This window comes from Anabrus simplex, chromosome 6 (assembly GCF_040414725.1).
Source record: "Anabrus simplex isolate iqAnaSimp1 chromosome 6, ASM4041472v1, whole genome shotgun sequence".
Taxonomy (NCBI): domain Eukaryota; kingdom Metazoa; phylum Arthropoda; class Insecta; order Orthoptera; family Tettigoniidae; genus Anabrus; species Anabrus simplex.
The window spans coordinates 134,005,764-134,021,464 of record NC_090270.1 but is presented as its reverse complement, the minus strand read 5'-3'; positions in this window follow the sequence as shown (position 1 = coordinate 134,021,464).

The following is a 15,701-nucleotide window of genomic DNA, read 5'->3' as shown; positions in this document are numbered from 1 at the left end:
TAGAGAGATTGAAAAAACTAAAAATGCTAACCCTAAGATGTTTCCCCAAGATTTGAGCAGAATCTGTCTCATATTATACCTGAAGAAGAATGAAACTTAACCTAATCTTTAATTAATCCACAAGAGATGATACAATAGCCCTCATTTAAGTGGTATTATTTGGGCGATAAAAATCGTATTCACTCTTACTTAAACTCGACCAACCCTTGCACCTGTTTCTTTCTACAAATTGTCTTCTATAGTTTGTGAATGTAAATGATGAATTGCATGAGATAAACGTGAGCCTGTGGGGATGGGGGAATTGCCTGGGGGGACACAGCGTTTTTAAATGCTAAATCAACCGGTACAAGAACAGTGCCCGCCACACCTGTTTCTAGAGAACATCCTTGCAGCTGCTGTTGCTGTTAGATCCCCTGATCAACGTCCGCCGATAAAGAGACCGCAACTCAATTTTTAAAACGGACATAATTACAGAAAAATGGAATTTGAAACGACATTCATTTCACTAAGTTATTATCAAGATGCCATATTCCTCAATTTGTTAATAACAATATTTAATATCGAAAGACTGTCTAAATGACAGATCAGCGATTAAGTTTAAGAAGTATCACCTTAAAGGAGTCCGGCTCCATGGCTAAATGGTTAGCGTGCTGGGCTTTGGTCACAGGGGTCCCGGGTTCGATTCCCGGCAGGGTCGGGAATTTTAACCTTAATTGGTTGATTTCGCTGACACGGGGGCTGGGTGTATGTGTCGTCTTCATCATCATTTCATCCTCATCATGACGCGCAGGTAGCCTACGGGAGTCAAATCGAAAGATCTGCATCTGGCGAGCCGAACTTGTCCTCGGACACTCCCGGCACTAAAAGCCATACGAGATTTCATTTCTTTTTTCACCTTAAAGGTAAGCTCCTTGACCGATGAAGGAAGGTGAGCTCTTTGAGTGATGAAGGAAGGAAGGTGGAAGAAGAAGACGACGAAGGAAATAATAATAATAATAATAATAATAATAATAATAATAATAATAATAATAATAATAATGTTATTGGCGTTATAACCCACTAACTACGTTTTTACGGTTTTCAGAGACGCTGAGATGCCGGAATTTGGTCCCGCAGGAGTTCCTTTACATGCCAGTAAATCTATCGACACGGGACTGACGTATTTGAACCCCTTCAAATACCACCGGACTGAGCCAGGATCGAACCTGCCAAGTTGGGGTCAGAAGGCCAGCGCCTTAACCGTCTGAGCCACTCATTCGAACAAAAGAAGACGAAGATGAAGAATCCTAATCTAAAATAAGTAGGTCTACATATTTTGTATGTAACGTACAGAGCAGGGATTCTTAACCCGGGGTCCATGGACCCCTTGGAGGTCCGTGGATAGATTTCAGAGTCTATGCAAGTCATGTAAAATTTTAACATTTATATTCTCTGTACCCACGTTTAACGTGAACAGAAAAAGGGTATCGAAACATTTCCAGCAGTCTTCTTCTTCTACCGCTTTTCCCACATTCTGTGAGGTCGCGGTTGCAACCAGTATCGCACATGTGGATTTGGCCCTGTTTTACGGCAATGCCCCATCCGGAGGTATGTAATCACTATGGCGTGTTTCTGTGGTGGTTGGTAGTGTGGTGTGTTATCTGAATATGAAGAGGAGAGTGTTGGGACAAACACAAACAACCAGTCACCGAGCCAGAAGAATCAATCACACGCGATTAAAATCGCCAACCCGGCCGTGAATCGAAATCGGGACCCTCTGAACCGAAGGCCTCAACGCTAACCATTCAGCCAAGGAGACGGACTGAAAAATGTCTAGCCTATTATTATTATTATTATTATTATTATTATTATTATTATTATTATTATTATTATTATTATTATTATTAATCTGCTTACCCTCCACGTTCGATTTTTTCCCTCGGACTCAGCGAAGGATCCCACCTCTACCGCCTCAAGGGCAGTGTCCTGGAGCTTCAGACTTTGGGTCGGGGATACAACTGGGGAGAATGACCAGTACCTCACCCAGGCTGCCTCACCTGCTATGCTGAACAGGGGCCTTGTGGAGGGATGGGAAGATTAGATGGGACAGGCAAGGAAGGGGGAAGGAAGCGGCCGTGGCCGTAAGTTAGGTACCATCCCGGCATTTGCCTGGAGGAGAAGTGGGAAAGCACGGAAAACCACTTCCAGGATGGCTGAGGTGGGAATCGAACCCACCTCTACTCAGTTGACCTTCCGAGGCTGAGTGGACCCCGTTCCAAACCTCGCACCACTTTTCAAATTTCGTGGCAGAGCCGGGTTAGGCAACTGATCACACTAACCACTTCACCACAGAGGCGAACATTATTATTATTATTATTATAAAGCATTACAGTTAAATGGCTGTGTGTGTTGTGATTCCGTTTGCCACTGCTGTACTGTATTGCTTGTGATTATGACATCCGAAATGGGGAGCAACGTTGATGAGATCATCTTGCTTCCTGACAGCCATTTCTTCGCCCACTCTCTTCTCCCCCACCCCCCTGGTTTCATTGGGAATAATTTCTTATAGTTCGTCAAAAAGGGAGCTATCAATCGTCACTGATAAGTAGCAGCGCAGAGGTTGCCTTGAGAAGGACGTTCTGAAATATCCTGAAAAATGTTTGCTTGTTTGTCGTTTGCCTCTTCGGAAGGTGCGAGGGAGTAAGAAATATAATGTACTCAAAAACGTAAACACTGGAATAAAATTATATCATTAGAGTAAAGGATGATTGCAAAGCTCTGATTTTCACGTGGATGTGCTTTGGGCTGCGGACTGTCCGGAACAGTAGCGACGATTGGGAATTGGAAGTGGAGGGGGGGGGGGGAGCAAAAATGTACAGAATATAGAAAGTATCCGGGTTTGTGAGAATGTAGTGGTCAGGTGTGGGGGTATATACATTAAAACTGAAAGAAAAAAGGCTAAAAAATTGTAAGTTTTTGAAGCTCTCTGAGCGAATTTTGACAGAGGTAAGATTTTGATTCAATAACATACAATAAAACTTTCAACAAAGAAAAAATATTACCCGGAGGCCCGGGTTCGATTCCCGGTTCTGCCACGAAATTTGAAAAGTAGTACGAGGGCTGGAATGGGGTCCACTCAGCCTCGGAAGGTCAACTGAAAAAGGTGGGTTCGATTCCCACCTCAGCCATCCTGGAAGTGGTTTTCCGTGGTTTCCCACGTCTCCTTCAGGCAAATGCCAGGATGGTACCTAACTTAAGGTCACGGCCGCTTCCTTCCCTCTTCCTTGTCTATCCCTTCCAATCTTCCCATCACCCCGAAAGGCCACTGTCCAGCATAGCAGGTGAGGCCGCCTGGGCGAGGTACTGGTCACCCTCCCAGTTGTATTGTAAGGTGGTAATGTTTTGTCGAATTCAAACTGAGAGAAGCCGCTTAAAATTATTTAAGAAAAATGCTCTGATTATTACTGTTATTATTACTATGTGCAAACGGAAATGAAAACTCCCTTGCATTCCTTCTTATTTAATTTAACCTTTCAAATCTAGCCTGTTTATAATCCTACAATAGTTTGGTTTGAATGAAAACGCGAGGCGTTCGAAGGTACACTATATATTTTAATCTTTCAAACGTTGTACAATACAATCAATAATGCAGCTATACAAATACTACACAAAAATAATTGTGCACTATACAAATATGCACAATTGAATGTAATTCCTAATTTGATTATGTTGTATTTAAAAGTAAATCTTTTTCTTAGAATCTGCTTTACGTCGCGCCAACACAGATATGTCTTATGGTGACGATGGGTTAGGAAAGGCCTAGGAGTTGGAAGGAAGCGGCCGTGGCCTTAATTAAGGTGCAGCCCCAGCCTTTTCCTGATGTGAAAATGAGAAATAATTGAAAATCATATTCAGGGCGGCCGACAGTGGGATTCAAACCCACTATCTCCCGGATGCAAGCTCAAAGCCACGCGTCCCTAACCTCACGTCAACTCGCCCGGTCCTAGATTGATTAAGCTCTGTTTATCACTTAATGCGTTTAAAAAAATATCTTATTTAACAGTGTATTATAGGCTAAACGATTTAATTTAACTTAAAAATAAGTATCTACCAATTAGAAGTAAAGATAGTAGTAAATACAATATTTAACTTTGCTCTAGTACAGCAAGAATTAGTTAAATATTTAATATTTTTATTAGTAGTATTTTTTACTTTTGCATTTCTTTGAGTTGTAATGGTTCAAATCCCGTTACAAGCATTCATTTGTATTATTATTATTATTATTATTATTATTATTATTATTATTATTATTATTATTATTATTACCGTGTTTTTGCGGTAGTTAGAGGTGAAAGAAGGTGCGGGTGTGAACGGGTCTCAAGCTACGAAATTAGAGTTCATGTAAAATTAACAAGGTTATATTTTCTTTTCAAAATAAAGAAATAACAAGCATGGCAGGTACAGAGTAGCAAGTCAACAAAATGTAGTTACAATATTTACCGGATTTGGGCTTCGCGCCCCGGCTTCACAATTCTTGGGCAATCAGCCCAACCTTACTCCAAAATAAGTTTTAACAGAGGGGCAGAAAACCCAATTCATGCTCAGGAGCACTTGCTCCAAATTACACAGAAAAGCCTCCTCGAGGCATACAACACTCAATTTTCAAGAAAGAGCCACTCGCTCTCAAACTTTAAGCCTCTCAAAGGCCACACCAAACTCCACCTTCAAGTTGTCCTCTCAGGACATAGACACAGGGGTAAAATACCCAACCTACTGAGGTCTATTAAGTGAGAAAAAGATTAATTACATGACCTCTAAAATAACAATTTGAGAGGAGGCGAACTTGCGCTCCTAATACACTTTGTTTAAAACCTACTTGGCACTAGGCCGTTAATACAAGGGCTAATCCCATACTAAAGAGGTGACTTAAGAAAGAAACAATTTACATTACGTTAAAGAAGAATAGGTTGAGAAAAATAAGTTCACCTCAAAACAATATGAGTGGGAGCTCGAGAGGGTTAAGCACTCTCTATCCCGATATGCAGTTTAAAGATAGAATAGATACCAAGGGTCTTTACATTTTAAGGAAGGTTACATTATGGAAAAACTTCGGACCCGCCCCGAGAGTTAAACTGCTGAGCTAGCAAAGAAAGAAGTTATTAATCGGCCATTACCTTGTTGTTGACCGCTGCCGAAGAAAGAGGCGCTTCCCGCCCCCTGCTATGTACTTTACACACTGAAAGATGGTACAGAAGTGGCGCAGAGACCCAAAAATCAGCAGTTTATATACTCTCGCGGAAAGTTCGAGGCGTTTCAGGGAAGAAAACACCCGCCCACAATCACTTTATTGGTTAGGGATAAGCAGCATATTCAAGTTGGGGGAAGATACACCAGATTGGTCAGAAATTAATTAAAGAAATTCGGGATTGGCTAAATACAAAACAAGGGGAAAGAGAGGGGTATACAGCCAACTTAAACAATAACAGAATTTTTTTTAACAAGAAACAAACTTTTGAAATAAAAATTTATCCAAAAAATAGTTCTTTCACATCGCACTAGGGTGCACCATTGTAGTTTTTCAGTAGTGTCCTCTAGAAGAGAAAGTTCACACTTCTTACTACCGGTAAAACAAAAATACATCAAAAGTGGCACAGTTCAAAAACTCCAAACTTTCCACGTAGTGACATCTTCTGAGAAACTTGAAAATTAATACCGTCAATAAAGTTCAGACTTCCTCCAGCAGAGGAGTTTCAACTGGCGCACATTTTAAATTAGCGGCGTGGAGGTGTTACCGCCCGGTACAGACCTCTCCCCCCAAAAGTTCCTCCAGGGGTGACACATGCAATTTGTTTGGAAACAAGGTCCAAGTTTTGATGTTGATATGGAGATTAATTGCAGAAGTATTTATAAGATTTTCTTAATTTGGTTTGATTCAGTTTCAAAATTTTTGTTGTAACTGGTGAAGTAAAGTCTTTATGTTTGTAGAAGTTTAATTCAGAAGGAAAACTTTAGTTTTTAAAGTTGAGGAAAATTTTCTAAGTCCACCAAATATTGCAGTAGAATACCCAAGAAAAGGTAGTAAAGTTGAACTGGAATGTCCATATAGCTGGATATGTACTTCAAACGTTGATGATTTTAACGGCCAGACCAGCCGCCACTGCTTGCGTTCAGATGAGGCCGCCCGGGCCCCTCAAGTACCCTGAGATACCGCTCGCCCGCACTATGAGGGGAGCAGAGGTGTAGAAGCACGCCGCGCCCGCGGTGAACATATACAGGCTGCGGGCCAGTAGCAGGTCGTGCGCCGCACATCGGCCTTGGCCGGGAGGAGAGCTCCGGCTCGCCGTGCACATGTCGTCCTCGCTGGGGTCGAGGGGGCCCTTCCTCTATCCCAGTCGCGGCACGGCGCCGCGCGGCTGCGGGGGCACTGAAACATTAAAGCTAGGCGGCAGAATTTGTTGGACCATCATCTTTTTTTTTTTTGAGGGCACAGGCTTTGTGGAGAGGTTGAGGGGCCAGCGGCGTGCAGATATCCATGGCATTAAATAAGCCACTGTGTAGAGTGGAGCAGGAGACGGGAGCGTGGTAATGGCCGTGGCAAGGACAGGATGGCAGTTTAACGGTTCGGGGCAGGTTTTACAAAAATGCTTACATATAAAACAAAATATTATAGAAGGGGCAGAAAGCCTTAAAAGTGAAACTCAAAAAAAATATAACCTTCATATTCCTTTCAAGATAATATGAGGCAAGTTAGCACAGCAATTATACAGGTTTCACCTGCGACAGGTGAACCCTAAATATCCTCTCGGTGGCTGGATTGCTTAATAACAACGTAACCGGCGTAAGGAAATCGAGAATGACACACGGCCCATGAAATCTGGGGGCAAGCTTGCCCGCGGGAACAAAATTCTTGACCATTACCTGGTCACCTACCTTCAAATGGGTGGGTCTCCGTCCACGATCATACCTTTCCCTAACCTTTTCATGAGACACTTTAAGATTGGCTTTAGCCTTCTTCCAAAGATCTTTAATGTTATCCGGATCTATTGTCTCAGGTAGAATGTCACTCAGAGACCAGAGGTTAGAGAACGGCGTGTTGGGAACAAACTTGAACATCAAAGAGGCTGGAGTAAATTTATGTGATTCATGAACCGCCGAATTCAAAGCAAAAGCTAACCAATGCAGGGACGTGTCCCACCTGGAATGATCTTCATGATGATAGGCAATAAGCGCGGACCTGAGATTACGGTTAACCCGTTCAGCCAGAGATGGTTGAGGGTAATAAGCAGAAGTAGTCACATGAGAGATGGACAGGTCAAAGCAGAATTTACGAAAAAGATTTGATGTAAACGCCTTAGCATTATCAGACACAATATATTGGCACGGACCAAAAGAAGCAAAAATTGAATTTAGGCAAGTAATGGTGGACTGGGCGGTAGCCAGCTTAGTCGGAAATAACCAGGAAAATCTTGTAAAACCATCTACGCATACAAAGATGAACTTGTTAGCATTTCCCTTCGACTGGGGGAAGGGTCCTACATAATCAATATACAGGCGTTCCATGGGGCGCGACGCTTGATGAGAAGACAAAAGGCCTACCTTGGTGGACATGGTTGGTTTACTGAGCAAACAAGATTTACAAGCTTTTACTAGTTCACGGATTTCACCGTCCATACCCTTCCAGATGAACCTTTCACGAATCTTTTCACGAGTTTTAAAGATTCCAAGATGCCCCCCTAATGGGGTCTCATGATAGTACTTGAAGATCATAGGCACAAGAACAGCTGGAACGACAACCTTCATCATCTTATCATGCCTCGAAGGGCAACATAGAACACCATTCCTCAGAACATAAGGGACAACATGTTCCCCAGAAGAAAGGGTTTCCATTATCGGAGCCAGAGTCGGATCTTCACGTTGGTATTTCTCGATATCCCTAAAGAGCATGGGAGCATCTGTTAAGATGGCATTAACACCAGATCGTATGGACTCGGGAGGTGATGAACTGTCGACCGGTTCGTGGGTCTCGACGTCGATGGAAAACATACGGCTGAGTCCATCAGCAACAACATTTTCGGTACCTCTGATATGCCTGACATCGAATTGGAAGGCAGAAATTCGGATGGCCCAACGGGCTATACGACCAGTACGACGCGGCCTACCTAAGACCCAGCTTAAGGCTTGATTATCTGTCTCCAGGTCGAATTTGACATGTTCCAGATAGAGACGGAACTTCTCTAAGGCAAATAAGACTGCCAACCCTTCGAGCTCATAGATAGAATACTTGGCTTCTTGAGCCGATAGAGTCCTAGATGCACAGGCGATGGGTCGCCTCCCTAGTTCAGTCTCTTGAAGAAGGACTGCAGCAACTGCTGACGACGACGCGTCAGTTTGGACGATGAATTTCTTCGAGAAATCAGGCATAGCAAGTACAGGGGCATTACAGAGAGGTAATTTAAGATCTTCAAAAGCGGCTTGTTGAGAAGGTCCCCACTCGAATTTGATGCCTTTCCTACGAAAAAGGTTCAAGGGCGCCGCTCTATTAGCGAAGTTAGGAATGAACTTCCTGAAGAAATTCACCATACCAATGAACCTGGCAATACCTTTGATGTCCTTGGGAGGTTTAAAATCACGGATGGCCTGTGTTCTAGAATGATCGACTGCAACACCATCAGGTGACACAATATGCCCTAGAAATGACATAGAGGGCTTAGCAAAGGCAACCTTGGACAACTTGACAGTTAACCCAGCCTTACGAAGGCGATTGAGAACTTCTTGCAGATGATCTAGATGTTCTTCAAAGGTCTCCGAAAATACGACGACATCATCCAAGTAGTGATACAAGTACTCAAATTTGATGTCGGAGAAGACCCTATCTAGCAGCCTAGTGAGTACAGCTGCTCCCGTGGGGAGCCCGAAAGGCACGCGGTTGTATTCGTATAAATTCCAGTCCGTGGCAAACGCTGTAAGATGTTTAGACTCTTCCGCAAGGGGAATTTGATTGTAGGCTTGATTCAAATCCAAGATGGTGAAGAACTTGGCCTTACGGAACCATGAAAAACAAGAATGAAGGTCAGGAAGGGGCACAGATTGTAACACCACCTTCCGATTGAGAGCCCTATAATCAATGACAGGCCTGAAGCCCCCTTGGGGTTTCGGGACTAGAAAAATAGGTGACGAATACGCCGACTTAGAGGGCCTAATAATACCATCCTTCAACATCTGATCGATGATTTCTTTCAGAGCCTTCATTTTAGGTGGAGATAGCCTATAAGGTGGAAAACGGACAGGAATTGAATCCGTGACCTCAATTTTGTATTCAATAAGGTCAGTAACACCAAGAGTATCAGAGAACACCTCTGGAATGACTGACATAATTTACGAATACTATCAGCCTGCTCCTCAGGTAGATGTCTAAGGTCTAACAACATCTCATCCTGGGTAGGCGAAATAGATGAACATGATACAGAATTACACTTTAACAAGGGAATTTTACAATTGGACGCAAATTTGAATGTGCACGACTTACTCTGAAGATCGAGCACGAGACCAGTGTGAGAAATGAAGTCAGCTCCCAATATGATGGGGCAAGACAGGTGCTTAGCCACAAACAATTTGATTTTCCATGTAAATTTAAAAATACGAATTTTGACATTTACAGAACCTAGGATTTCCAATGGAGATGAATTAGCCGAAACATATTGAACAGGAGATGAGACATAGTCAGGTAGTTTACAAACAGATTTCAATTTAGAATACCATTCAGCCGAAATAATCGAACAAACACTGTCTGAATCTAAAAGAGCTGTTACAGGTTCATTATTTAACTCAAGTTTGAGAAAAGGGACCGGTGCGGGGGTATACGCCGCAATCCTAAGACACTCTTTGGGGCATTCAAAAGATAGATTTGCAAATTGAACATTCCCTGAATTTACGACCTGTTTGCCAGGGGCTGAGCCTCGGGAAGATGGATTAGTCGACTCAGCCGAAGCCACTAGTCACTTTTGATTGTTGTTGGAAGTTGCACCTGAAGTTGAGCAGGAGGGGGTGCTATTCGAATTGGGACAATTCTTGGCGATATGTGAGAAAGCCCCACATTTAAAACAGCCTTGTGATGAACCAGTTCCATTCCTTGTCCCACTAGATTTGAGCAATGGGCACTTGTTCCGAAGATGGTCGGGCGACCCGCAAGCATAGCATTTACGAGGTGTGACTGGTCGGCGAGGAGGAGGAGGCCGAGGATTACCAAAAGAAGGAGGAGGTTCTTTCGCGACACGCAAAGAATCGGCGTATCTAACTCCTTCCGCTGAGACGGCCAATGCTTCAAGTTCAGAGAAGGTTTGCGGGCACGCCGCGAAACACAAATATGACCTATAGGATGGTGAAATTCCTTCTACAATAGCCTGTACAATCTGATCTGCAGGAAAATGAAGGGCAAACACCCTAGTATAGAATTTAATATCTTGGATGAAGTCTGCTAAATTTTCATCCAAACGCTGTACACGATAATAGTACTTCTGAATAAGGGAGGACCTGACCCTAGCCGGGATGAAGTTAGCTAACAAGTGGGCGTGGAAATCCTCAATAGATGATTGCTCGGTAATGGCTCTTACTATTTTGTCTGAGAGAATACCAATTGCATAGGGATAGATGATTTGCAAAATCTGACATGGGGAAAGAGAAAACACAAGGGCATGATCCTGAAATTCAACTAGAAATCTTAAAAATGAAATTACGTCACTGGTGGTATTAACGGAAAACTTAGAGATACCTCTGAGCAACATTGCCAATGGATGAGGCAAGCTGCTAAACCCGGGTGACATAGTAGGTAAAGGTTTCAGTGGCAAGGAAGTTAATTCAGAACGTATATTATTCAACGATGCACGGCGTTCAGACTCGTTGTCCAATGGGGCAGAGATAGTTTGAGCAGCAACGGTTATCCTACTGGCTTCTCCCTTAGGAGGCTCTTCCTCGCTACCTACATTCATCGTGGTGGGTTGATCAATTTTGGGAGGAACTTCCCCAGTTAACAATTGAGTGACCTTGCTAGATAATTCAGAAATACTTTCAAGCAACGTACTAGCTTCCTTCCTCTGAACGTCATTCAGCTTCAGAGACAACAGATCGTTAACTCTATTTGAAAAATGATATAGCCTGGCTTGCACGCGCTTAATTTGATTAGGAGAAGGATCATTTTCGTCAAAAAAAAACTAACTACCGATGCTAGCCCAGTAGTATTCTCGGTGATTGTGGAAAGAGAGTCGTCAATTTCTTTCTCTCCCAAATTGGGGATGGAAATGGGCAAATCAAGGGACTCTCTAAGCTTGTTGGTGTCTATCGCAACCGTGCCTCCAGATTGCACATTTCGGATAGTTAACTCATAGATCAACTCCTCCTTGCGCAAATAGTTAAGATGGAGAACATCGCGAGGGCCGGGCATGATGACAGAACAATTTTGAAACAGGAAAGATCAAAAATTCCAGCAACTGAGAAAATTGTTAGAGTTTGAATCAAAGCAATGTTTAGCCGTCAAAAGAGGCTAAATTGAGACCCATTCAACCACGCTCTGCTACCACTTGTTACCGTGTTTTTGCGGTAGTTAGAGGTGAAAGAAGGTGCGGGTGTGAACGGGTCTCAAGCTACGAAATTAGAGTTCATGTAAAATTAACAAGGTTATATTTTCTTTTCAAAATAAAGAAATAACAAGCATGGCAGGTACAGAGTAGCAAGTCAACAAAATGTAGTTACAATATTTACCGGATTTGGGCTTCGCGCCCCGGCTTCACAATTCTTGGGCAATCAGCCCAACCTTACTCCAAAATAAGTTTTAACAGAGGGGCAGAAAACCCAATTCATGCTCAGGAGCACTTGCTCCAAATTACACAGAAAAGCCTCCTCGAGGCATACAACACTCAATTTTCAAGAAAGAGCCACTCGCTCTCAAACTTTAAGCCTCTCAAAGGCCACACCAAACTCCACCTTCAAGTTGTCCTCTCAGGACATAGACACAGGGGTAAAATACCCAACCTACTGAGGTCTATTAAGTGAGAAAAAGATTAATTACATGACCTCTAAAATAACAATTTGAGAGGAGGCGAACTTGCGCTCCTAATACACTTTGTTTAAAACCTACTTGGCACTAGGCCGTTAATACAAGGGCTAATCCCATACTAAAGAGGTGACTTAAGAAAGAAACAATTTACATTACGTTAAAGAAGAATAGGTTGAGAAAAATAAGTTCACCTCAAAACAATATGAGTGGGAGCTCGAGAGGGTTAAGCACTCTCTATCCCGATATGCAGTTTAAAGATAGAATAGATACCAAGGGTCTTTACATTTTAAGGAAGGTTACATTATGGAAAAACTTCGGACCCGCCCCGAGAGTTAAACTGCTGAGCTAGCAAAGAAAGAAGTTATTAATCGGCCATTACCTTGTTGTTGACCGCTGCCGAAGAAAGAGGCGCTTCCCGCCCCCTGCTATGTACTTTACACACTGAAAGATGGTACAGAAGTGGCGCAGAGACCCAAAAATCAGCAGTTTATATACTCTCGCGGAAAGTTCGAGGCGTTTCAGGGAAGAAAACACCCGCCCACAATCACTTTATTGGTTAGGGATAAGCAGCATATTCAAGTTGGGGGAAGATACATCAGATTGGTCAGAAATTAATTAAAGAAATTCGGGATTGGCTAAATACAAAACAAGGGGAAAGAGAGGGGTATACAGCCAACTTAAACAATAACAGAAATTTTTTTTAACAAGAAACAAACTTTTGAAATAAAAATTTCTCCAAAAAATAGTTCTTTCACATCGCACTAGGGTGCACCATTGTAGTTTTTCAGTAGTGTCCTCTAGAAGAGAAAGTTCACACTTCTTACTACCGGTAAAACAAAAATACATCAAAAGTGGCACAGTTCAAAAACTCCAAACTTTCCACGTAGTGACATCTTCTGAGAAACTTGAAAATTAATACCGTCAATAAAGTTCAGACTTCCTCCAGCAGAGGAGTTTCAACTGGCGCACATTTTAAATTAGCGGCGTGGAGGTGTACCGCCCGGTACAATTATTATTATTATTATTATTATTATTATTATTATTATTATTATTATTATTATTATTATTATTATTATTATTATTATTATTATATCTGTATTGTTATTGTAATTATTATTGTTTTTTGATTCAATTCTATAATCTAAATCGCTCTGTATTAATTAATTATCGCTTGCTTTATTGTATGTATGTATGTATGTATGTATGTATGTATGTATGTATGTATGTATGTATGTATGTATGTATGTATGTATGTATGTATGTATGTATGTATGTATGTATGTATGTATATTAGCATCAAAATAATGTAAAATAAGACTAACTGCCTAGTATCAGATATGGCTATGTTTTGTGAAACCTTTTGAGATTGCAACATATGGTACAACACTGTTACAGTAACAGTCGAGTCATCGCTCTGCCATTGTACGCATTTAGCGATGAGATCATATTTAGGGAGTCCCTTGTTGGCCTGAGTCTGTTTCAACATAATATGTAAAATTTGTAGCTGGGTGGGAGCGACATCATAGTTTTTTTTTTTTTTTTTTTTTTTGAGATTACGTAGGTGTGACAACTAGTGTCTATATATACAAGGACCAGTCTTCTATAGAGTCAGTCAGATGGATGGAGCCTTGGTCGATTGATAGTCAATTGGATGGAGAGACCTCAGTCGGTCAGTCAGTTGGATAGTGCAGTTGGTTGGAAGTAGTTGGTTGGACGGAGATGAATGGAGAGACTTGCCATGAAGTCAATTGGAGTTAATTGGAAGGAGACGAATGGGTAACAGTGATATGGATACGTAATCGTCAGTGACCAAATGGATTATATGTTCGGAGTGTGTTTCGTGCATCTGTTCGGTCGAGTTCTTGTGTCAGTTTGGTGACAGCCGAATATTGAGTCGCCGTAATGCAAATTAACAGTTATCAGTGAATTACTTGTAATTGTGAAGTGTAAATATAACTTCAAGCCATGCTATATCTCGTTTGTGAAACTAAAAGGATACATCAACAAATCAGGCTTGAGATACCTACGTCTGTTACCAACTCAAAGGAATACGTCGTAATAACACTCAAAGTGTTAGAAGTACAGCCAAGTGAACAGTGAGGGATAAATGTCTTGTACAATTTTTAAATGTCCGGTCAAGAGGATTTCAAATTTAATGCCTACAGTTTCCTTCAGTTGTAATGTCAGAGTTTTATATTCTCTTTTGAATTATCGCAGCAAATCTCACTCGTTAAAGTTAATTTTTAAAGAATAGATTTGTTTAGTATCTAATATAATTGATTGTTTCATTTATATAGTAGATCAGATAACCTCACATTTTAATGGGGAAACCGAACGCCAATTTCCTTTTCCCAGACCAAACCAAACCAAACCCCACGACACTTAACGCCCCTTGAAAGGGCACTGGCCTGCCCAGCAACCACTGCCCAACCCGAAGGCCTGCAGATTACGAGGTGTGGTGTGGTCAGCACGACGCATCCTCTCGGCCGTTATTCTGGACTTTCGAGACCGGGGCCACCATCCCACCGTCAGATAGCTCCTCAATTCTAATCACGTAGGCTGAGTGAACCTCAAACCAGCCCTCAGGTCGAGAGAAAAATCTCCGATCTAGCCGGGAATCGAACCCGGGGCTCCGGGCGAGAGGCAGGCACGCTACCCCTACACCACGGGGCCGGCTCCGTTTTCCCAGAACCTATATGTTATGCTGTCAAAATAAGCTTATTACCTCAAGCCCTAGAGATATTCAAGACTCTCATTCTATTATCGTTATATCTATTTGTAGATGGCGCCCATCAACTATTGTATGTGTAAGTAATCAGGTAAGTACTAAGTGTGAGTAGATAGTCCGACGATTGAGCATTTTATTTTATGAATATTTTAATATTGTTTTAATTCAGTTTCATATTTTAAAATCAGATTGAGGATTAGTCACAGAGTTATTGTATTGAAGTTAATATTTTTCAAATCTGTATTGTGTAGTCAGTTCCTTTTGTGTGTGTGTGTGTGTTTTCATACGTTTGTCTTAAACATTAGTGTTTTTGTAGTTCTTAGTATTTTAAGTTTGTCAGTTTCATAGTAAGTATGTATGTATGTATGTATGTATGTATGTATGTATGTATGTATGTATGTATGTATGTATGTATGTATGTATGTATGTATGTATGTATGTTGGGTATTCACCCCGAAGGCTGGTATGATCCTCAGAGATCTGCCAACAGCTATAACAATAGCCTAGGCGTCAGTAAAGAGGCATACTGGGGAAATGAGGAGAGAGGTAGTTGCCCGTTGCTTTCCGTACTGAGCCAGAAGTTGCTATTACATATCAGTCTACCAAGCCTACTGAAATACATGCACCAACCGACCCCATAAGCGATATTTTCACACCATTCATAACAGGGTCTGGCTGCATAAGGAATGGTATTACTAGCATCGCTCATACCTCGGTCACTTTCATATTGTCAGAGCCAAGGATGAGACTGAGACAGGTCAATGAAAGTAACTAGCCCATACCAGAAGACATAGCGCACTGTAAACACTACATCTCACCAGCAAAGGGATAGTTTAGGCTATGTGGATGTGGTTAAATGTAAGAGAGGACCAGGAGTTCTAACTTCGCCACGGAAAATAAAGCGTTCACATATCTCACTTCATACCCGAGCCCGTAGAGAAATGG